Genomic DNA, 25251 nt, shown 5'->3' with positions numbered 1-25251 from the left:
AAAACTCATGGTGCACCAGGTCACACACACACCCAGACAGTTATAATACGATGTGGCAGCACAGTGACATAGAGACCGCAGGTATTATGAAGTCCCCAAGGAGAGACACTTAGAGCCCTCAGGCTTCCTAGAGGAGGTGCTGCCTTCCAGAATCCCTGTGCTTGGTGATTAAATGACCTTACCAGCTCCCTCCTGTCACTTTTCTTCACCCCACCCTCATGCCATTTCTCCTTAGAAAAGTCCCTTCAGCCACTTGGATTCCGGTGTTTGCCTTCAAGGTTTTTCCTTTCTACACATTCCAATCCATAGGTTCTCCTTTCTCTCAACCTCCACAACTTTTTTTTTTAATTTCCTAGCAGTTCCCAAACCTGACCACATATTTTTTAAAAAGGAAATACATACATACCCACACAACCTTGTATATCCAAAGCACTTCATTATGGTTCCCAATCCCGATGACATGGAAGAAGATCCTTAATTATCAATGAGCTAATAACTTCATTAAGGAAGGATTTCATGTTCGGGGCTGATATTTTGCGGTGTAACTGTCATTCTTCACGGCACGTCATCTGAAAGGATGCAAAGACACAAGGAAAGGTGATAAGGAATCAGTGACACCAATACTTGAGTTCATAATGTGTAGGTACCAGAGGGGAAACGGAGACATGAAAACATATAATGGAACCCAAAGTGAAGCTTTTCACAAATGTTTATAGCATAAGCAAAAAAGGGGGGGCATTCTAAGAAATGGCCCCTAACAGCCCCTCCCCCGTCTGTGAAAATAATGCCAGAGCATCAGCATTTTTCACGGCCTCCCACATCATTCTGCCGCACAGCCAGGATCGAGATGAGCGCCTTCGTCTCATCACACACGCACTTGGTCTGCGTTAGAGAGATGTGGAGTTTACAGAATACCGCCCCACCCATCATCTCGCTGGGTCCCCACATCTGCCTGGTAAAGTAGCAAGTGAGAGATGGCTATCCCATTTTGCAGACAGGAAAACTGTGTCCCAGAGAGGTAAGGTACATGCCCAAGTTGCAGAGGCCTTGGACATGCATCTTTGGACTTGACCTGTGCTGCGCTGCTACATATACACGTGTAGTTAGGATGAAGGGAATGGCCCGGTCCCCACCCTGGGCGAACACATGTAAGATGCTCGCACGGGACGAGCGGGTTGATTCCAAGTACTCCCCAGAAGGAGAAATTATTTCAAGAGCTTAGGAAGGTCTCCACCTGAGAAAGAGGAACTAGGAATCTGAGTAAGTCAGAAGCCATATGACCAGACACACTCGAGCGATCACTGTGAGAAAACGGAAGGATGCAAATAGCCTGGGGTTTTGGAACTTTCCTCAAAATCAATCAGGAGTCACGTTCTGATCAGAAGGGGAGATAACAGGATCCCGAAGACAGAATGTTCTGGGGTTTTATTTCTTTCCGCCCAGCCACCACCTGCTATTTTGGCTCCTCAGTGCTCCTGTGAATGGTCCCTTCTTACCTGTCCTTGCTTCATTCAAAAGCAAACACGGAAGCATTTGTTAAGCTCCCCTCTCTCTATTTCTGAAAGCAGCCCAGGAAGTAGGGCTGACTAAAAGAGGCCTCAGCAAACATGAACTTGAGCAGGAAGGGGCTTGAAGTGGGGGCTGGGAAAAAAAATTTATTTAAAAAAGTGTAAATGTTTTTGCTAGATTTCCTCCCTGCTCATTTTGGAAATAGACCTGTCGACTCCAGCGCGTGTTCTATATCTCTTTCATTCCTCTCTTCTCAGGAAGAATTTTCATTTCTCAGAAAAGAACGAGATGGGGAATGAGAAGGGGGGGCTGGCTGCCCCCCTGCTGTGGGGGCTGAGCTCCCTATTGGTGCACAGGAGGGCCGACATCACACAATCAGCGGATCAGCATTTCTGGGGCAGCCAGAAGGTTATTCCTGAGGGGAGCATGTTTTAAAGCAGCAGAAAATAAATGCTGCTTCAAAAATAAGCCTCTCAGGCTGTGACTTTCCCGGGTCAAAGAAGCCTCGTTGTTATTTTTTCAGAGTAACACTGCTCTGCACACGGGCCACTGCGCTAACACACTGGCTTCAGAAGACGCTGGGTCCTCATTTTCATAAATAAATAAACTCTCATAGGTCTTTGGAATCTGATTATATTTGGAACAAAACTCCTAGATATAGGACCGTTATCTGAAACCATGTGACCACCCCTGCTCTTTTAACCTAATTTTGTCTATTAGGGAATGGCACGGTTCCAGGGCTGGGATTTGGGCTCTAAGCTGGGTCACAATAAATACCCTGGGTTCCTTTTTGTTGTTTGGGGAAGAAGTGGGGACAAATGACTTTCTCTTGATTAAACAAACCGATGCTTTAACTTTCACCCAGATAAACTCCCTCTTCTTTGGTGCTGCTCTTTTGTCTTGAGTAGGATAACGTCCTATTCCCAGAGGAAAGCCTAATTAATACACACGTCCATCTTCTGTGCTGCGAACTGGTGAAGAGTTGGTTTCTGTCTCAGAAAACGGATCCACCCCCAACGTGATTATTATAAGTTAAAGAATGAAGTCAACTCTGCTCATTGACAGATATTGATTTCCTAGCGTGACCACTTTAGTCAGATACCGTGGTCAACAGGACAGATGTCTTTCTTGCTCTTTTAAAACCATTAGCCTGACGGATAAGAAGACGTTAATGCTCAGACTGAATTGCATCCCTAAATTGCACTGAGATAAGTGCCTTGGAAAAGGACTATAAGGAACATAGACTGGGGACATGGGACATAAGTTGGGGGTTTACAGTATAGGTTGGAGGTTCAAGAAGGGCTTTTCTGAGGTCATGATATTGCAGATGAGGCTTAAGGGGTAAGAGTGGCTAGGGAAGCAAAGTCAGGAGGGCAGGTGTTCTAGGCAGGGGAAATGGCCTTGGAAGAAGACAGGCCCTTCCCAGAAACTAGAGGCAGCGGAAGCAAAGAGACCTCAGCGAAGAGGACTGAGTGGGGCATTGATGGGAACACGGAGGAGGCCACCAGAGTCCAAGCTTTCCTGAAAGAGCCACACCTGAGCCAGGTAAAGGAGCAGGATGAAATGTATTCCTGAAGGAGGAGAATCGGCCAGGTCAGAGAGGTGATAGGGACCCGGAGGATGAGATGAAAGGTAAGCTGTTTTATGTAATATTCTCATCGAAGTTTTACGAAGCTGGGCTAGTGAGGGCAGAGATGTGGGACCATTATAGGGAGTTGTGGAGCAGGTGCTCTGAAGGGCCAGTGGGGAGAGGGACAAGGACAAAGTGACCTTTCCCGATGATTTTGAGGGGACAGAACTGGAAACAAGGACTCGTGTTAATGGAAGAATCACATCCTGAACTTCTCTAGGCTCAAAAATATGACTTAAAAAGCCTTTTTCTCTTTGAGGTTTTTGAGTACACATTGTATCTGCATTGCCGTGGCTGTCTGGCTTCTTCACGGGCCCCACCCACCCTTCTGGCCACAGGGTGATGCTGTGGCAGTGCTCTTGGTTGTGAGGCTCTTCATTCCTTGTGGCTAAACTGCAGGGGAGCCCCAGGAAAGCTGGCTTCATAATTTGAGAGAAGCTACAGCATTGGAAAGCTTTCCTGGAAAGAACTGCCAATGATGAGGTCAGAGGAAGGAAAGCAAAGGGAAGAGGCATCTGTCTTTTCTTCCCCTCTTGTGCCCAGGTAGCTGAGCTGAAAACTTAGAGAAGATCTGGGAGTCCCGCTGCCTGGCCCTTCCACCTGCTGTAGTCGTGAAGGCAGCAATATGTCATCTTTCTTCTAAGTGGGTCTTCTGTTGCCAAGGTCACTGGGGATTTCCCAGGATTGCTGAAAGGATCTTTCTAAGGATAAGGTGCAATCATGCCACCCCCCACTCAGTATTCTTCAGCAGCTCCCTATCACCAGAAAAGAAAATACAGACCCCTGATGTAGACACTACTTCTTCCCCATTTTCATTTTCTGCTAAAAAAAAAAAAAATTTAAACTTACCTTTCCATCGATCTTACCTTGAAGCATTTTTTCTTTCGCCATTCCCATACCATGTCCTGAACCTTTCTGCCCCCAAACATGTCAGGCACTCTCACCCCAAATGCTGTTCCTCCTGCCTGGAGCAAAGAAAGCTCCATCCCTGCCTCACTCCTTTCCTCCATCAGTGTCACTCTTTGCCTCGAGAAATCCTGCTCAACCTTAGGCCACATGTCACCTTTCTCAAATTCCTCCAGTTACCCTTGGGGGCTTTTTGTCTCAGACTTTGGGTATACCCCCTTAGAGCAATGTCCCATTGTGATAGAATTGGGGGAAGATCCAGGAGATATGGGACATGAAGCTTTATGCAATTTTAGAGGCTCCTCTTTAAGGAGAAAAGAACAGAAATGGGACACAACTTACTTGGCTTAAGATATCTTCCTCTTGCAAGTTTTACAAGAACATATGGGTCATGTGAACCTGTTAGTAGGTGCCCCGGAAGGGGTCCACACGTGCGAGGGGTCCTGAATCCTAAGCTCCAGAAGCTGCGCTGTCGATCTGGCCTGCATGACAGTTGTGGTTGTCATGCCTGGTTCCTCAGAAACTATGACCTTAAATTCAGGGACCATGTCTTCTCCGTCTATGTTACGTAAGAGGCCAGTTTTATTCCAAGTCACATTTCATAACCTCATATGCCCTTTCTCTGGATTCTCTGCAAATTATACTTAGTTTGGGCTAAAGTTCTTTTTTTCTTTTTCCTCCTGGGAAAATCTACATAGGAAAGACATGATGGTTTTCAGAGATGAACACCTGACTGAGGTGAGGAGAACTGAGATGCCCATGGGAAGAAAAAGGGGAGCAGCACGTGGAAACCACCACTGCTCCCAAGAAAGCGACACACTAGGGCCCTTCCTTTCACAGTAAAGGCTCGAAAATACTGGCCACTCATGATGAGACTGGGGCAAACAGCAGCTCATGAAAGGACAGCTGTCTGGGTTGTGATACCAGCTTTCTATAACAGAGGTGGGCAAACTTTTTCTATAGGAGCAAGAGAGTAAACATTTTCTGCCTTGCAGGGCATGCGGTCTCCATTCACAACTCTCATTGTATGAAAACAGTTGTAGACAGTATGCAAATACATAGGCATGACTGTGTTCCAATAAATCCTTATTTACAAAGGCAGGTGGCAGTGGACTGGACTTGGCCTGTGGGCTCTCAACCCCCACTCTAGACCACAGACTAGAAGCTCAGGTAAAAGCCAGTGACGCATACTGATCCTAGGGTCATTCTCTTTTGGAGAAAAATGCCTTAAGTAAAACCACCTTGTGATCATTTCTTTCTATGCGAGTTGGTTTCTGGCAGTTCGGAAACACAATAAGCCAGTCAGTATCTATTTCTTAAGTGTCTGCTAAGTGGCAGGCCCTGTCCTGGGCCCTAGAGAATCAGTGAGAACAAGACTGACTGGGCATCTTTCTGTCCGTTCCATGAGCGGATGTGAGTTGATTGTCTGTCACCTGCCAAGGCTGTTTGTGAGGCCTCAGGATTCAGGACTGAACAAGACTGATGGTACATCTCTCCCTCTATTGGTCTATGCATCCACCCATCTACTCAGCCAGCATTGAATGAATTCCTACTATTACGTGTAGAAATGTGACAGTCGATGTGTGGGCTGGACTCTGCAGATTTATCATCCAGAACAAAGCCCTGGGTCCTGCTTCCAAGGGGCTTACCTTCTAGGGAGGAGATAAGCCATGTGCATTAACATCCAGGCTGTGCAATGAGAAGGTGCTGCAAGAAAAGGACAGATGGAGGGCTGGGGGTTCACAGCCCAGCAGGATTACTTCCAGCTGGAAGAGATCAGGAAGGCTGACAAGATGATATCTAGTTTCCTGTTAACCCTTTAAAGTGACACGTGAGCCTAGGCAAGATTACAAGCAGACTCTGAGAAGACAGTGTTCTTTTGTACATGTTACCAGCCCTCAGGGCCTCCTGGGACAAGCCTTGCACACACTTGGTGGATTCAGAATTCTAAGAATGGCCCTTCTCCTCTCCTATCAAAATGAGCTTACCTCTCAGTTTGCCTTTTTGCAAGCAGTTTCCTTTGGTGTTAGTCCTTGAGTTGTGCACTAAGGGGAGTTAATTATTCAGAAGAACAATAGTGGAGTTCCCTTCGTGGCTCAGAGATAGCAAACCTGATTAGTACCCTCGAGGATGTGGGTTGGATCCCTGGCCTCTCTCAGTGGGTTAAGGATCCAGCATTGCCATGAGCTGTGGCGTAGGCCACAGATGAGGCTGGTTTCTGCGTTGCTGTGGCTGTGGTGTAGGCTGGCAGCTGCAGCTCCAATTTGACCCCTTGCCTGAGAATTTCCATATGCCACGAGTGCAGCCCTAAAAAGCACACACACACACACACACACACACACACACACACACACACACACACAGCAAAACTAAAATAACAATAGCAATAATAATTCTTGCAGTAACCCTGCAGAGTATCGTTATATCTACTTTGCATATGGGGGAGCTGAGGCCACGAGGATTAAGTGGCTGACCCAGCAGCATCACAGAAGAGAAGGAAGCAGACCTAGAACATCCGTCTTTTGACTCTCAGTTTGATTGCCAGTCTTCAGGTCAATAGCCTGGTTCACTTCGATCCTTCTGTGGTCTTGCTCCATTCTTTCTCCACTGTGCTTCTCGAGGTGTCTCTTCCTACTTCACTCCCATCACCACCGCGCCAAGCCAAGCTCATAGATGTCATGTATAGGGTCAGAAAACATGTGTCCCCCGCCTGAAGGGAGTTCATCATCGTTGTCATCATCGTCATTATCATTGTCATTATCATTATTATTATTATTATTATTATTGGCTTTAAATTAGCCTTCCCTTCCTCTTTCTTTTCCCTGTCAAACCTATAAACAAGTCAAATCAATAAGCCACCTCTTCAGTGTAACTTAAGACACACATTCTCTGATTATTTACCTTGTTCTAAGCACTGTTCTGGGTCCTGAGGAAGAAAAATTACAATTTTTCTCATAGTTTACTTAAGTCACCAAAGTTTCAGGACAAAGAACAAATCTCAGTTGAATTGGCATTCAGGAATCTGTACACAAGAAACCTTCTGGAAGCAAAAAGAAAGAAAGAAAAATGGTTTTCTTAAAGAAAATAGTGACTGATTGTTGGAAAAAATGTTGTTCAGTATTTATCACTTCCAGACCTTGCCCCATCTGCCAGCCAACAACAGGAGAGGGAGGAGAGAGAAAGAACAACTCGTTCCCAATGCCAAGGTAAGACTAAATGTAAAAGCTGTAGAGAGACCCAGGATCTAAGTGGACAGGGGCTGGCCTGTCACTTGAGCCCAGGAGTTGAAGGCCCTTGATCACCCTCTGAATTCAGAGGCCACTCAACAAAGGTGCTTGATCATGATAATTAAACTGGCTTTTTAAAGAGTATTAATTCCAAGAAGGCCAGTTGACCTCTGGGAGAATTTCTGGTAGCAGTCACATCATGATTGATTGGAAATATCTACAAATACACCTGTCCTGAGTGGTGAAGGAGAAATGTGTGTTGCCACTTTTTCTCAATGAGCTGATGTGTCCTTGCACCACCAGTTAGGGGAGAGTAGCGTTGAGGAAACACGAGTAGCTGGGGGATCTAGGAAGCGCCATCCATGAATCTCCGTGGTTCTAGGATATTGGGGATATGTAAAGAGCATAGATAGAAGCCCTGCAAAAGAGGAAAGGAAATGCAATAATGATTTTAGGTCGTTGAACTAATATAGGGGAGAAAGAAAGTTAAGAAAAATAGAAAGCAGTGTTACCAAGTTTGAACTTTATCTTCCTGAGAACAGCGCTTCTCTGGGCAGAGTTCAGATACTGGAGTCATACATCATAATGACACCCTTGGTGTGACCCCAGGGAAAATATCTGTGCCTCACTGAGGTCTCCGCAGTCTCTTTTGACATTCAGAGAGCAAACAAGAGGAAGGGAAGTACCCTTTTTCCTATTACGCTGTCAGACTAAAAACCCACTTTAGAGGCTACAGTCTATGACAGATACGCTCATGCAAATTCTGTGCTCACTTTCGTGCTCCATTTCTTTACCAGCTATATAGCTAAGCAAAATGGAACAAGAAATAGTGTCTTGGGAGAAATAAAATTACTGGATTAGATACAGGCCACCTTTATACAGAGAAAAAAAAAGTTAAACTATGGTACTGCTGAAGAGAGTCTATTTGGGTTATTGCAGAGCTTTATATGAGACTTGGATACCTGATTAAGATGATGCCCGAGTATTATCATCTTGGTCATAAATAGTCCCAGTATTAGAGGGGATAATACAGTATAGTGCAGAGGCTGCAAACTCCAGCCATGGGCCATCAACCTGTTTTTGTTTTGTTTTATGGCTCTTGTTCTAAGATGTTTTTACATTTTTTTTTTAATTTTGCCTGTTGGCCCACAGAAATATTTACCAGCTGGCCCTTTAAAAGTTTGCTGACCCTAGTGGATAAGAATGTATAAGCTCTTGGGTCAAAAAGGTCTAGATTTGAATTCTGCCCAGACACATTATTCACTTATTTGGCAAATACTTACCAAGCCTGTTTTCCTTCTCACTTGCCTTCTCAGATGCTACCCTCTCTTGTTTTTCCTTCTTCCTCACTTGCTGATTCTCTCCAATCTTCTTTGCCAGTTTCTCCTAATCTTCCTGACCATTTATCAGCTGACCCAGAGCTCAACCTTGGACCCCTTCTCGTTCTCATCTGTACTCACCTTGAGGTTGGGGTTCATTCTTTCCCATCGCATTGACCTACGTGGTAATGACTTCCAAATTGATACTCCTAGTTAAGACCTCTCCTTCGAACTCCACAGTCACAGTCATAGAGCCTTCTGTGCCATCTCCACTGGAGGTTTAGCAGATAGCTCAAACTCACCACGTACAAAACTGAGCTCTGGATCTTCATCCCCAGACCTGCTCTCTAGAGTATCATCTTAGTGAATGAGAACACCATTCTCCCAGTTATGTCAGATGAGGCAAGTCACTTCTAGTTTCTCAACTACAGTTTCTTCATTCATAAAATGGGCACTGCCCTCATCTCAAAGTCAGTGCAAAGATCAAATGAGATAACATGAGGCAAATGCTTTTCATAGCACTTGGTGCAGTTAGCGCTGGATAGAAGTAACTAAAGTATAACCTCCTGATTCTGCCACCCTAATATCTCTTAGAGCCACATTTTCTTTTCTTCTTTTCATATCCAATCATCTTATCTCAGGGCCATAAGAAAAGTCTTTTTAATGGTAGCTTTGATTTAGTAGTAATATCATTGTCCCCATTTAAAAATGAGGAAAACGAAGATCAGCCAAGGGTGACCCAGTGCTAAAGTTGGGATTTAAACCCAACTGAAAAGGCAGTGTTCTGCATTCTTTGGTATTCTCTATGCTCATCCTCTGGAAGGAAGCCTTCAACCACCTTACTCCCAGGTGAAAAGCAAAAACTAAGAGGCTTAGTATGATAACCAAGGGGGGCAAATGGAGCTTGAAAAACAACAGGACTTCCCAAACTGGGCTGAGAGATCAGAGTCTTGTGGATTTTTAGGCACATTCCTGATCCTAGCCCTGGAGTAACTATATCAAAGTGTAGAGTTTTATACACATACACACACACACACACACACACACACACACACACACACACACACACACATGCAAACTTCAAAATATCATCCTCTCCTTTTCATTTTGTTCAGGTACAAATTATGCTAATTCTGTAACTCATACCATCTGCTTAAAAGGTCCTACCCAGCTTTCTACACTACAAAAGTGTTTTATTTGTGTGTGTGTGTGCATGTGTGTGTGTGTAATAGGGGGCCGGAGAAAATATATACATATATGTGTCCAAAGGCAGTTTTGAGCAGTCAGATTTGGTACCCCTGCTATAGACTGTAAAAGGTAGGTTTCACAATAATAAGACAACAAATATGATACCATCACTTAAAACTCTTAAAAGGGGAGTTCCTGTTGTGACTCAGTGGTTAACGAATCTGACTAGGAACATGAGGTTGCGAGTTCTATCCCTGGCCTTGCTCAGTTGGTTAAGGATCCAACGTTGCTGTGAGCTGTGGTGTCGGTCGCATACGCAGCTTGGATCTGGCATTGCTGTGGCTATGGTGTAGGCCAGGGGCTACAGCTGTGATTAGACCCCTAGCCTGGGAACCTCCATATGTCACAGGAGCAGCCCTAGAAAAGGCAAAAAGACAAAAAATAAATAAAATAAAACTCTTAAAAGGATAAGCCAAAAATCAGACACCCCAATATATAAATGGGCAGAGTGCATGAAGGGAGAATTAACAAAAGAGGAAGCAAAATGGCTAATAGAAACACTTTAATTGTCCAATCTACTCATATTAATGCAAACTTCAAAAAATTAATGCCATGCCATTTTTATACCTCTTGAACTTGCCAGGTTTTTTTTGTTTAATTCAAATACATAATGCCTGTGAAGATGTGATGAGATGGGCACTTTCATAAACTAATAGGAAAGTGAATATTGGTATTGCCACTTTGATAGCAATTTAGTAATGTGTACCACAGCCTTGGAAAATGTCAGTAATCTTTAATTCAGAAATTTCCTTCATTTAAATGTATCTCCAATAAAATAATTCAAAAGGAATGAAAACAAAAAAATCTCTGCATGTCAAAGATATTTATTTATTTATTTATTTTGGTCTTTTTGCTATTTCTTTGGGCCGCTCCCGCGGCATATGGAGGTTCCCAGGCTAGGGGTCGAATTGGCGCTGTAGCCACCAGCCTATGCCAGAGCCACAGCAACGCAGGATCCGAGCCGCGTCTGCAACCTACACAGCTCACAGCAATGTCGGATCCTTAACCCACTGAGCAAGGCCAGGGATTGAACTCGCAACCTCATGTTCCTAGTCAGATTCGTTAACCACTGAGCCACAACGAGAACTCCTGTAAAAGATATTTATAACAATCTCATTTACAAGAGCAAAATAAATTAGAATAAGGCAAATGTTCAATAATAGGAAAAATTATTCAACGTCATTATATTATTAGGCAGTTACTGAATCTTTCAGACACTATGATATTTCATTTTACACAAGTATTTACCAGGAAAAAGGAAGGCCGAATGTCCTTACACCAAATTCTTAGCAGCAGAGTCTGTGAGAAAGCCATAATATCATCCTCTCCTTTTCATTTTGTTGAGGTCCAAATTATGCTAATTTTGTAACTCATACCATTCTGCTTAGAAGGCCCTACCCAGCTTTCTACACTAGGAAAGTGTTTTTATTTGAAGAACTAATGTAGGTGTCACCTCCTCTAGGAAGGCTCCTTTGTCTCTTACCTGGATTGGGCCACATTCACCCCCCTTTTTTGCTAGCACAGATCACCTTGACCTGAGCACTTCCTTGCTATTGAAAGATTACCTGTTTGCATTCATCACTCCTAGTAGACCATGAGGTGATTGAGGGTAAGATGGGGGAGTCCCAGATGCCCAGAGTGCTTGCTGAATTCAACTCCATGGATGACAGAGAGAAAGCCCAAAGTAGAAGTCCCTTTGAGTGTCTGTGACTGCCTCCAGAAGAATGCTCTGAAAGACTTTTGGCTTCTACTGTTTAGGACATAAACCGTGAGAAAGGACGACCATGTCACAAGTACAGCAAATACAACACGGACAGTTTGCAAATTCACAGTGTCTCTTAAACCAGAGTATTGAGGTCAGAGAACAACCAACTAACCCCAAATCAAAAGGCAGATGCCTTCAAGACGAGCCAGGATGTGAGCACTACACTAGGAGCTGTAACAGCTATTAATAAGAATTCAGCTAAAGCTTTAACAAATTGCTAAAGGCCAAGTATGGGCTAGTGTGAGATTACAGAACCCCTGGCACCATGGTAATTCCTACCCACTCACTGGCTTTCCTCAACAGACCTCATCAGGTGTTCACTAGACTGACGGGAGGCATGGTGAGAATCCCAGGAAAGTCTGCTTCATGGCACAGGCCTCAGGGAGCTCAGCCAGCAGTCACCAGTCACCGTGGGAAAGGTGCAAGGTCCTCCTGGATCCATCTACCCTACCGCTTGTACAGAACAAAAACGTTAAGCTTGCAGGAAAGAGCAACAAAGAGCAGTTGGCCTTGGATGGTGGTGAAGACTCACTGCAGCTGGGGAAAGGAAATGGAGAAAGACCCTGTATCCCTGGGAGATGAGCAGGAAGACAGCCAAGGCCCCAACCAAGAAGCCTCATAGAGTTTAAGGAAGGATGGGGTCGGGGAAGAGTCTTGTGTACTAAGAATCAAGAACACAGTACCTACCCGAGTCTCCGTTAGAACAACAGAGAACACCTTCAGCCTCTGCACCAACTGGCGGCAGTTTACTGCAGAGAGGACAAGAGCATGGGAAGAGAGCATCTCCTGGAAGCAGAGAAAAGAGAAGACTTAAAGTTGAAAGTGGAGGAGATCTTAAGGAAAGCCATCTTACAAGCCAGCCTCTGTCCTAAACACAAGGCAACACTAGAACTTGAGCCTGTGATGCAGGGGGAATAAGTATAGCAACAGTAAGTGCTAAAACCAGCTCAGTTCCCAGCTTGATTGACTCAAAACAACACCCCTGCTCTCCAAAAGGCCTGGCACAAGAAAAGGCATACTCATTTCCAGGCATGAAGATTGTATACCTGTCTCTCCTGTTATAGCAAACACTATGAAGCATACAAAGAAATGAGCTAAAACAGCTTTTGGTCAAAAATCAAACAATCAATGGAGCCAGACTCTGAAATGAAACTAATGTTGAAAATGTCAATTGGAGAATTTAAAAACAAGTGATTAAGATGTTAAAGATTCTAGTGGAAAAGATACATAAGATGCATGATCAGATGAATAATTTTAGCAGGGGGGTGGAAATTTTAAGAAAGAATCAAATGGAAATTCTAGAAATGAAACTATTACAGTGGAGATGAAGGATGCCTTTGATGATATCATCAGTAGACTTGATGCAGCTGAAGATTAGAAAACTTGAAGGGAGATGAAGAGAAATTACACCATATGAAACACAAGGAGAAAAAAATAGGAAAATTAGTAGGTCATCCAAGAGCTGTAGCACCAGTTTAAGAGCCCAACATATAGATTCCAGATTAAAAAGAGAGAATAGAGCAGAAGGAATATTTGAAGTGATAGTGGGTGAAAAGTTTCCAAAATTAGTGAAAGATTCAAAACTACAAATCCAGGAAACTCAGTGAACACGAAACAGGATACATAGAAAATACACACACACATACACACATCTATTCATATGATATTCCAACTGTGAAGATCAAAGACAGAAAATCTTGAAGGCAGCCAAAGGGGGCAAAAATACATTATATAAGTAAGAGCAAATACATTTTGTTAGAAGATATGCAAATCAGAAGATAATGGAGTAATATCTTTGAATGCTGAAAAAAATTGCCCACCAAGAGTATATCCCCACAGTGAAAGTATTTTCAAAAATTAAAATGTAATAAAGACCTTTTCAGTAGAATAAAAACTGAAATTATTCATTGCCAGCAGGTCTGTACTATAAGAAATGCTGAAGGAAATTAATTTTCCAGGCAGAAGAAATACATCAGATAGAAATTTGGGTCTACATAAAGAAAGGAAAATGGCTGGAATTGGTATAAAGGAAGATAAATATAAAATACTTTTTCTTATTTTTAATTGTTCAGAAAGATAATTTTACAGTATATAACAAAAATGATGATGCGTTGTGTATATAAATAAGATTATAAAAGTAAAATCGTGATAACAGTAGCATAAAGGATGGGTGGGAGGAACTGAGAGCGTAGTGTTCTTTAAAGTATTTAAACTATGCTAGAAGCGGTTAACAAACCTGTCTAGTATCCATGAAGATGCGAGTTCGATCCCTGGCCTCGGTCAGTGGGTTAAGGACCCAGCACTGCCATGAGCTGTGGTGTGGGTCGCAGATGTGGCTCAGATCTGGCATGGCTGTGGCTGTGGCTGTGCCTGTGGCTGGCAGCTACAGCTCCATTTTGACCCTTAGCCTGGGAACCTCCATATGCTATGGGTGTGGCCCTAAAAAAAGACCAAAAAAAAAAAAAAAAAAGATAAAGAAGAGTTAAACAACACTATCAGCCAGCTTTATCCAAATGCCATTTATAGAACATTCCACTCAACAAAAGCAGAATACACATTCCTTTCAAGTGTACACGGAAAATTCAAGATAGACCACATTTAGGCCATGAAAAGGTTGCTATTTGCTTTGGAATTATTGGTCTTACATAGAGATATAGTTTGGCTTACAAGGCAAAGACTGTTTCAATATATAGATATATCAGAAATTGGAATAAGCAGCCATACTCTGTAATAAATTCTGTACCAGTGGAAGTATTGAAGGATGGTTTGATGTTATAAACAGGAGAAAGGCTTTTGAGCTTCTAAAGCTAGAGAACCATTATTCAGATTAAACCATGGTGAGAAGCATAAAATGTAGAGCAGACGGAAGGGGAACTGGACAGGCAAGAACACAGTAACCTCGGGCTCTAGAGGAAGCCTGTGGTGTCATAGATCTCTGTGCTACACTGGACATGGTTTTAAACTACCAAATAAGGGGTAGGATGGGCTGTGACCACTAAAATACTTTCCAACTCGTTGTCAACAACCATTGCTCTCCACTCATCATCCCTCACTCTTTTTTTTTTTTTTTTCTCTTTTTAGGGCCATACCAGTGGCATATGAAGGTTCCCAGGCTAGGCGTCTAATTGGAGCTCTAGCCACAGGCCTATACCACAGCCACAGCAATGTCAGATCCGAGCTGCATCTGTGACCTACACCACAGCTCATGGCAATGCCCACTGAGTGAGGCCAGGGATCGAATCTTTGTCCTCATGGATGCTAGTCAGATTTCTTTCCACTGAGCCATGATGGGAACTCAACCTCACTCTTAAAATGTTTATATTCCTTGTATTATAAGCCATTCACTCTGGATAACAGGGTAGGCTCTGGAGTAAGTCTGCCTGTGTCCAAATTCTCCTCAATGATTTATTAAATTGTATAATTTTAGGAAAATTCATAAAACCTTTGTTAATTCGATCTGGAAAATGGGCATGCTGCTAAGAGTATCTACCACAAAGTCCCCCACCAACACACACACACAGTGGGCAGAAATAAGTTAATACATGTGAAATACTTAGAACAGTATTGGACACACAATAAACGTTTAATAAATAGCAGCCATTATTTTTGCCAGGCGTCGGCAGCTTTTGAAGGTGCAAACAGCCAGGACTTGGAGCCAGATAGACATCATTTCAAGTTCAGCTCTTTCAATTAGTAGCTCTGTGATTATACATAACTTAGTGCAAGCTCTTTACTTCGTTTTCTTCATTTTTTATACTACAATCATTGATTGAACTCCTACATGTGCTGTGCATTCTTCCTGGTTCTTTTTGTGCAAAACTGGGACAGAGAACTAAAAGAATAAGGTAAATATCTTGGTAGTAAACTTGAAGAAATTCACATGACCTAAGTTGTCTCTAGATCCCAGAACTAAAACTGTACTTTCACAATATTTTCTATGTTCTTAGATGACAACCTGGGGCATAATTAGTACCGATAACTACTCACTGATAAAAATGTAGAGGTCATCCAAAGTGTAATAACAGAGCACAAGGGGCTCCTGATGTCCTTTGAGGGACCCAAAGAGTTGTGGGCACATCTATTCATCGTAAATCAGATATAAGACTCTTTCATACCTATTGTGGTTTTCACATCCCAAAACCTAGCACCGTATCTGCATTTCTCCATTTATTACCATCCATTCACTTGGGGATATACTTGCTAGCAGGAAAGTTGAAAGAGGCTTAAAAAAATTTATGAGAGAAAGCTTTTAAATTGAAAAAAAATTCTTTCCAACTTATTTAGTCTCTTACCTGTGAGAAAAAAACATAATGATTAAATATAGCCAAAGACCACCCAAAGTGATTTTTCAAATAAGGTCATTCTATAATGATGAAGTTTGAGAATCATTGTTGGCTGGATTCAAACCAAGCAGTTTGGAGAGTTTGGTTGGAAACAGTGGAAGTGTTTCATTTGTGAAATCACGTACTTGAAACTCCCAAAAGATCATATTTGTTGTAGCTCTCCCCCTTTTAAAAAAATAGCTGTTAATTATCCTCTAGCCTTCTCCTCTCTCCAGTCAATCTATTTGGTCTGTCCCCACCACCTGACCCTTTCTAATTATCCATGTTCCTCAACAACAGACTTAAAATGCAAACCTTCCTCCTCATATCCCTTATTATTCAACCTTTATGAAAATATGCACCTTGAGGTAGTTGGGATCTCACATTGCATCTCTTATCTTAATTGGCTTATGTGTGCAGGTTCCTGAGATTTTAATAGATAATAATCTTTAATAGGCATACTGAATGATTCAGAAGTCCCTAGAAGTGCAAATTGCTCACTGTCATATGTGGGTAGTTTTGATTTTTTTGCATTTATTTGTTTATTTTTTATTGTTATTGCCCCAAAACAATTTTTTTTCCACTGTACAGCATGGGGACGCAGTTACACATACATGTATACATTCTTTTTTCTCCCATTGTCATGCTCTGTTGTAAGTATCTAGGCATAGTTCTCAGCGCTACACAGCGGGATCTCATTGTTAATCCATTCCAAAAGTAATAGTTTGCATCCGTTAATCCCAAGCTCCCCATTCATCTTATTCCCTTCCCCCACCCCTTGCAACCACAAGTCTATTCTCCAAGTCCATGATTTTCTTTTCTGTGGAAAGACTCTTTTGTGCTGTATATTAGATACTAGATATGAGTGATATCATATGGTATTTGTCTTTCTCTTTCTGACTTCCTTCACTCAGTATGAGAGTCTCTAGTTCCATCCATATTGCTGCAAATGGCATTATTTCATTCTTTTTATGGCTGAGTAGTATTCCATTGTGCATATATACCACATCTTCCTAATCCAGTAGTCTGTCAATGGACATTTGGGTTATCTCCACGTCTTGGCTATCACATAGAACTGCAATGAACATGCAGGTGCATGTGCCTTTATTAAGGAAAGTTTGTCAGGATATACGCCCAAGAGTGGGATTGCTGGGTCATATGGTAGTTCTTTGTATAGATTTCTAAGGTACCTCCATACTGTTTTCCATAGTGGTTGTACCAGTTTACATTCCCACCAACCGTGCAGGAGTGTTCCCTTTTCTCCCCACCCCCTCCAGCACTTGTTATTTGTGGACTTATGAGTGATGGCCATTCTGACTGGTGTGAGGTGGTATCTCATGGTAGTTTTGATTTGCATTTCTCTAATAATCAGGGGTGTTGAGCATTTTTTCATGTGTTTGTTGGCCATCTGCACATCTTCCTTGGAAAAATGTCTATGCAGGTCTTTTGCCCATTTTTCGATTGGGTTGTTGGTTTTTTTGCTGTTGAGTTGTATAAGTTGTTTGTATATTTTAGAGATTAAGGCCTTGTCCATTGCATCATTTGAAACTATTTTCTCCCATTCTGTAAGTTGTCTTTTTGTTTTCTTTTTGGTTTCCTTTGCTGTGCAAAAACTTGTCAGTTTGATTAGGTCCATTGGTTTATTTTTGCTTTTATTTCTGTTGCTTTGGGAGACTGACCTGAGAAAACATTTGTAAGGTTGATGTCAGAGAGTGTTTTGCCTATGTTCTCTTCCAGGAGTTTGATGGTGTCTTGTTTTATATTAAGGTCTTTCAGCAATTTTGAGTTTATTTTTGTGCATGATTTGAGGGTGTGTTCTAGTTTCATTGATTTACATGCAGCCGTCCAGGTTTCCCAGCAATTCATGCTGAATAGACTGTCTTTTTCCCATTTTATGTTCTTGCCTCCTTTGTCAAAGTGGGTAGTTTTAAACATGGTTTTGTTTCTACTTGTCCTACCCTGTCCTGGCAGGTGAACTTCTCACATACCTCACTACTTGGCTCAAGCATCAGTTCTCTGCAAAGACTTCACTCTTTCACATTGTCAGTGACATCTCTGGACCGCTTTGTCTCTGCCTTGTGGTAGGCAGAATAATGGTCCCCCACAAATGGCTGTATTCTAATCCCAAGCACCTGTGAGTATGTTATCTTATGCCGCAAAAGGGAGTTTTCAGATACAATTAAATTATGGATCTTGAGATGGGGAGGTTAGCCTGGATTATCCAGGTGGGCTGAGAGTAATCACAAGAGCCTTATTAAGGAAAGAGGGAGGCAAAAGAGAGCAAGAAAGAGTCAGAGGTGATGGAAGCAGAGTTGCAGTGATGCATTTGAAGATGGAGAAAGGGACCATGCCAAGAGCCAATGAGAGGAGGCAGTTTCTAGAAGCTAGAAAATGCAAGGAGACAGGCTTTCCCCTAGACCATCCAGAAAAAAACACAGCATTGTCAACACCTTGATTCTTATCATAGTAAGACTCATTTCAGACTTCTGATCTCCAGAACTTAGATAATAAATTTGTGTTGCAGGCATAGAGAATAGACTTGTTGCTGAGGAGCAAGAGAGAGGGAGAGGAATGGACTGGGAGTTTGGGGTTAGTAGATGTGAACTATTACACTGAGAATGGATAGACAATGTAGTATGTAGCACAGGGAACTGTATACAATCTCCTGTGATAAACCATAATGGCAAGGAATACTTTAAAAAGAATGTATATATGTGTATAACGAAGTCACTTTGCCATACAGCAGAAATTAGCAGAGCATTGCAAATCAACCATAGTTTAATATAAGTAAATAAATTTGTGTTGTTTTCAGCAGCATTAGAAAACTAAGACAACCTCCAAAAGAACGATTGTCTTAGGGAATAAAGGCTTCAGTATGTGGGTTTTTCTTCTTGCTTCACTGTCAGTTTGCCTATAACTATTAGTACTGAATAAAATAAGGGCTTAGTGAGCTAAATGGTGATTTACAAATGAATAAATTGATGACTCATTCAACAATTATTGGAAGCACTCAAACAAGGGGAGCATGATCCAGTAGACAGAGCCACAGACTCAGAAGTCAGAACTACAATTTTTGCTCCTCCACCTGCTTGAAAATGAATCATTTTACTCTCTCACTCTCAACTTCTTTACCTACAAAAAGAAACCAAGATATTCTTTGGTCCGCAGGAACCTCCCAATCATAAGACTGTGTGACCATATGCCAGGAAATTTTTGGAAGACATGCCTGAACTGGGCCGGGGGTTGGACTGAGGACCTTAGAGGTCTCCTCCAGCTCGAAGATTCTGTGACACAGACACAGCAGGGCACACTTTTGTGTAGAAAGTAATTCTAAGAAAAAGGATTTTTCAGAGCCTCCGGGTGGGGGAGGGGAGGTCCCCTGAGAGCAAATAAAGGCACCAGTAGCTTTGGGTCAAGCCCTACTTCTGATTCAGGCCAAAGGCAACAGAATGCCACAAAGAACATCAAAGGACAGAATCTGGCCCTGGAACAAGAAGGCGGATGGAGGGGAAGTCGTGATCTGCAGTAAAACAAATAAATAACCTTTAAAATCACATCTGCAGATGGTCTCACGTTCTTAACTGCTTTCCAATAAGCTTCCCTGGTAGCTTGCCACAAAGCCTGTCCAAGAGGATTTACAACAGATGGAGGCCGGGAATTGCAACCCAGCCTTGATGCTGCTGCTCACCATTTGGGTGACCTTGGGCACGTGATTGCCCCTCTCTGGCCTGCAAGTTTCTCATTTCAAAGCGAGGGGACTGAATCGGATGACTTCTGACCTGCCCTCTAGCCTCCCAATCCTACCACCTCAGCCCAAGCACTGATCGTGGATCTGCAGACGCACCGTAGGTTAGTCTTATATTAAATAAGCAGACACATACAGGACTCTGCAGAGGAACCCAAATTTAAATTTAAATCCTAGCCTTGGGAGAAGGAAAGGAAGGGAAGGAAAAAGGGGGAAAATTGGGAGAGTTACAGGAATGATTATTTTTCCTTCTTACACCATACCCTCGTTGTCTCTTCCGTCAATACAAGAGCTCGACATCACCCACGACCAATGTCCTTTTACGTGACCCTGCTCTAGCTAGAGATGTACAGGTCAGGCTCAGAGCTGGTGCTGTCTTCCTGTGCTTAGGCAGATCTGCAGACTCAGGCCTCCCAGGCATGAAACCCAAATCCCAAGATAATGCTTAGGACATTTAATCCTCCTTTGTCCTCAGCTTTCCAGTGTAGGAATCCAGCAAGATGGAGCTCTCTCCCAGATTTCCCATTTTAGGATGGGTCTTGAAATAGTTTATGATGTAACTGTTTCCACCGCATTTATTTCAAACCTCCTCCTATCGAAGCCAAAGTTGTGAGAACAAGAACTCTTCGTTTTTGTTTTGTTTTGTTTTGTTTGAGAAAGGCCCAAATGAATATAAAAAAGGGAGGGGAGGATTTATATTTACCAGATGTAAAAAGTGATTCTGAGTTTCAATTTCAATAAGTTTATCCTTTTACCAAAGCCAATCCTCTACCTGCTCCCTAGCCACCATATCAATACATAGCTGACTGCACCTATGGGATCATTTTGAGTTCCTGGACCCTAGGCTATATTTATCAGAGAAGAATGGAAGAGAACTGAAAAATCAAAGTGTGTTTAAAGAGCTAATTATAAATAATTCCATGTATTTGTGAAATGTTTCAAAAGCGGAGTTTCCAAAATACAGTAATACCTTATGGTAGTTTACAGTGTACAAAACACTTTAATGTAGGACATGTGAGATACATTGACTGTTTTTAGCCCTGGCTCATGGCCATCCCTGCTCTTAGAGTCCAGGGATGTACAGGGGACGGGACATATGAAACTTAAAATTATGAAGACGTATATTCTATTACCACCTCTCCTCAATAATCTGACCACTTCCAAATGGGTACCCTGGCTTACCCTGCTGCAGCATCACCATGGCCACTTAGCTCTCTCAAGTCCTATTCAACATCCCTTGCCACTTTCATCAGCATCCCTTCCCTTAATTCTCTCAACACACCCCCTTGTTTCCAAACCAGCCTATTTCTCCTCTGGTTCCTCCACACATGAGATGAGTAGATACAGATATAGGTAGATAGATGGATAGATAGATAGATGGATAGATAGACTGTTGAGATGAGGAAGCTGTGATTCAGAGAGGTTGGATGAATTACCCAAGGTCAGTAACAGGTGGCTGGTAGATCCAAGACTAAAATGAGAACAAGCCCCTGGCTTCCAGTCCCCTGATCTTTGCACGTGCTGACAGTGACCCTTTTTCCTTCCATGTACTTAAATAATGAACCCTCATCATTCAAAATGTAAATGCAAGATAGAGACCCAGGAGTGAAATGAAGAGAAATGTTTAAAAATTCATCTCAGGTAGTTTGAATGTATGTCAAATTAAGAAAAAAGTATGATCTGTAGCCAAGGGAAAGACAACAAATCACTGAAATGTAAATAAGGCCCCCTTATAGAGTGTGGCAGAAGTATGAAACACAAACATAACTCAAGGAAAATATTCTAAGCATGACTCTTTCATTTTCAAATATCAGAGGTCTGAAAAGGGAGGTTGTTAAGAGCTGGAAAACACAGATTCTCAATGGAGTCAGTTTGTGGGGACATCGTGGTCACCACAGTTAGCCCCAGTAAATATTCAGACAGCACGGTGATAGGAGAGAGGCATGAGGTGAGTCAGGCATCGACTGGGCTGTAAGAACTACCCAAGCAGTAGATTTGGAACTGGGGGAGGGTGGTCATGAACTGAAACACCTTAGGCAAAGGGTTAAACCTGAACTTCATGGAAAGTCTTAGGGCATCATGATAAAGAATATCATGAAATCAGAACTGGCCCAGTTTAAATGTCAGCCCTCTCACCTACTTGATGGATAACATAGCAATATGTCTAACATCTCGTGTCTCATTTCTTGACCTTTCAGAAGGTAGCAATAACAGTACCTGTCTCCTACAGCTGGTGTGAGGATTGAGTGAGATAATTCTTCTAAGAAGATTAGCACAGAAAAGTCCAGTTAGCTCCAATAAAAGAATAAAAAAATCACCCCTGAAAGATGAGGAATTAGAATGACATGGGGTTTAACAACATTCAGGACTGGAAGGCAATGGAATAACATCTTCAAACACCAGAGCAAATGTGATTTCCAACCTAGAATCCCATAACCCCTAAACTATCAGTCAAGTGTGTAAGGAGATAAAGTTATTTTTAGACATTCAAGTTCCCAAAATATTGCCTACCGGACAGCCTGACTCAGAAAGCTGTTGGAAGCCATACTCCATCAAAGTGGGAACGTCAGCCAGGGAAAAAGATCGAGGAAACAGGAGAAAAAAACCTAGCGGAGGAGGGAGAGATAATTCCAAGATGATGATAAAGACAAGCTCCAAGGTCACTGTGATGCAGCCAGCAGTGAAGGCAACATGATGAGATCGGAGTAGGAGAAAGAAGGCTGCAGGAGGACATCTCCAAGGGAAAAAAAGAATTAACTCACAGATTAGTTAATGCACCTGACAATAGTAAGCAGAGTTTTGCCACCTGGAAGAGAATTTGTGGATGAATTTGTGACAGTTACATGGAACAAATGAAAATGTAGGGCAGTTTTTATCTCCGGAAACACACACCAAAATGAAAAAAAGAAAAAAATCTCATAATGGCACAGCGTGGCTCATCCCTGAAGAACATATCATATATACATATTTAAACACTGAATATTGGTATAGCAGAACCAGGAGAAGAGTTTAGAATTGTGTTATATAAGAAAGCTAATTCCTTATCCTCCAAATTGAAAGACAAAGACAAAATCAAAATTAAGAAATGATAATATAAACCCGTTATTAGGAAATCAGCAAATAAATAGAACTGGTCAGGTGATTTTAAATTAGTGGCCCATGAGTTTAAACAAGCCTATAATGTTATATGAATTTTTAAACTATCTACATGCATTGTTTGAATTTTTAAAAGACGATGAAATACAGGGCACTTAATAGGGTTTCTGGCATACAGAAAATACTCACTAAATATTAACTCATTATTATTCTTGTTAATATATTTCAGGAGATAATTCCAGAATTAGTTGTGTATTTTCAGGAAAATTAGTAATCCACAACCTAGGATATACCAGGTTTTAGTCAACTGAGGACAGAAGCTGTGTTTCTCTTCTCTTATGATATACCATTTTCCTACCCCACTCCCCTGTAGCAGAGAGGCAAAGAAATAGATATTCAAAATATAGTTATTGAATGAATGGATGAATGGAAAATACAATATTCAATTGCTAATGTGGGGTGAACTCAATCTTTGTTGCACAGAAAACAAAGTTGAATATACTTAAAGGTGGTTTCAGTGTAAATTCTGAATAGAGCTTAACTCACTTGCTTAGGGATGTAGCAAAAGTGTTCATGACAATTTTAATTCTCATATTAAATATTTACTTTTAACATGAGATTTTAAATTCTTATATTATGTTCCAGCAACATTATCTTCAACACCTCTCCAACTCCCAGACTCTTGAATTTCCAAGAAGCTATCTTATAGAAACCTGGAATGGGGCAATGTCAAGAGGAGGGGGCAGGGAAAAAACAAAAAATATATATATAAGCTATCCAAAGCGTTCTAAAGAGGAAAACCTAAATACAAATTTCAACTCTCAAGAACAAGATCAACAGGGCCTGCCAAAGTCTTCCAGGAATATCCTCCAAGGGACAAGGACATTGGGACATTCTCAATCCGACACGTGCAGTTCTCTGTGTCACGGGCTGACAGATAAGATGTCCTGCATTTCATGTTGCCTGCAGAAGTCATGCAGAGACCAAGTGGGAGACCACGAGAACTAGCTTTCTAAAGCATGCATCTTGGAGAAATGAGGTCTCAATTCATGCATCAGATACTTTCTGTCTTCCCCTTTAGATTCATTCTGCACCTGGGAAGACTGACGGCTCACTGCAATTGCCAACCCTTAGGATAAAGAGCTCTTTCACGTCTGTTTCTCCAAAGCTTTGCATTGAGTCGCTTTACAAAACTCTCCCCCACTACCCAGGCATGTGGTCTCTGTCTCCTACGTGACTAATACACATTTGATATGTGTAATGGTTACCTATTTAACAAAGCCCGCCGGGATGCATCAGATTGGGGATAGTGAATACAGCTTCTCATGAATCCCATTCCTCTAGAGACTGGCTTAAATTAGGGTTCCTAGTATTCCACCAGTGCACAGGGAAGTCCTGCCAGGTACCAAAAAGCCCCCCAGTGAGAGTCTCTTACACTGCTAATTACTCTGAAAGTCTAGGTACACAAATACTGTCTGGCAAAGGAACCCACATTTAGCAGTTTCAGACATCTATTTATCAGCTCACAGTTTATGTAGGTCAGAAGTCTGTGTTCAGCCTAGCTGAGTTCTATGTTTACTCACGAGGGCAAAATCATAGTGTGGCCACGCTCAGGCTCACCTTGTCTGGAGCTGGGGTTCTCTTCCAAGCTCATTTGAGATTTGGCAGAGTTCAGGTCTTCGCTGCTGTAGTACTGAAGTCCCCTTCTTGTTGCCGGCTGTCATCTGAGGCTCACTCTCAGCAACTAGAAGACAATCACATTCTTTGCCACGTGTACCATCCATCTTAAAAGACAACCCCTCCATGCTGTTAATAGCTCTCCTGCTTTGAATCTCTGACTTTGTGTCTAAATTCTAGATTCAGATTTAAAGGGCTTCTGTAATTGGGTCAGGCCCACCCGAATAATCTCCCTTTTGATTAATTCAGAAGATAAGGATCTTGATTACACAAGTGTAAAATTCATTTTGCTATTCATCATTATGGTCACAAGGTCAGCTCACACTCCACAGGGATTGGCAAAGGCCAAGGGTCACTAGGGGTCATCTTAGAATTCGCCTGCCACACCCTGCCCTTAGCAATCTGTGTCACTTGGGCATGTCCTCTCTGGTCGTGCCTGTACTTCACAGCACTTAACCACATTTCTGTGAGGCCCAGCATGAAATGGCCTCTACTTTATACCTTCAAAACCATCTCATGCCATCCTCTCTCCATTTAAGCCATGTTTTTCATTTTTTTATTTTTTTAATTTTTTAAAAAAAATTTTTAAATGTTTTCAAATTTTATTAAGGTACAGTTGATTTTCAGTGTTTTGTCAAGTTCTGTTGTACAGCAAAGTGACCCAGTTTTACACATTTCCCTGTGCCGTATAGTAGGATCCCATTGCTTCTCATTTCTTTAAAGCATGAAGTTCTTCGTGGCCTCTGCCACCTGCATGTACTCTTTCCTCTGCTTGGACAATTCTTTCCCCGTACTTCATTTGAGTCA

General features: G+C 42.1%; 1 long non-coding RNA gene across 3 annotated transcripts in view; it reads right to left on the bottom strand.

The window, feature by feature from the left end:
• The window catches only part of LOC106509954, a 34386-nt gene extending 9450 nt beyond the window's left edge, over window positions 1–24936 (bottom strand). Inside the window, exons 1-2 of one of the 3 annotated variants that reach the window (XR_001308004.2) lie at window positions 24388–24936; window positions 407–569 (exon numbers count right to left, since the gene is read on the bottom strand). This is a non-coding gene — a long non-coding RNA (uncharacterized LOC106509954). Of the gene's footprint in view, window positions 1–406; window positions 570–1496; window positions 6075–24387 lie in introns of those variants that run through there. The other 2 variants (XR_002343106.1, XR_002343105.1) reach the window with 2 other exon arrangements.

Source organism: Sus scrofa, chromosome 4 (genome assembly GCF_000003025.6).
Source record: "Sus scrofa isolate TJ Tabasco breed Duroc chromosome 4, Sscrofa11.1, whole genome shotgun sequence".
In the NCBI taxonomy this organism is placed as follows: domain Eukaryota; kingdom Metazoa; phylum Chordata; class Mammalia; order Artiodactyla; family Suidae; genus Sus; species Sus scrofa.
The sequence above is the reverse complement of the archived record's forward strand: the minus strand, read 5'-3'. Positions and strand labels throughout refer to the sequence as shown.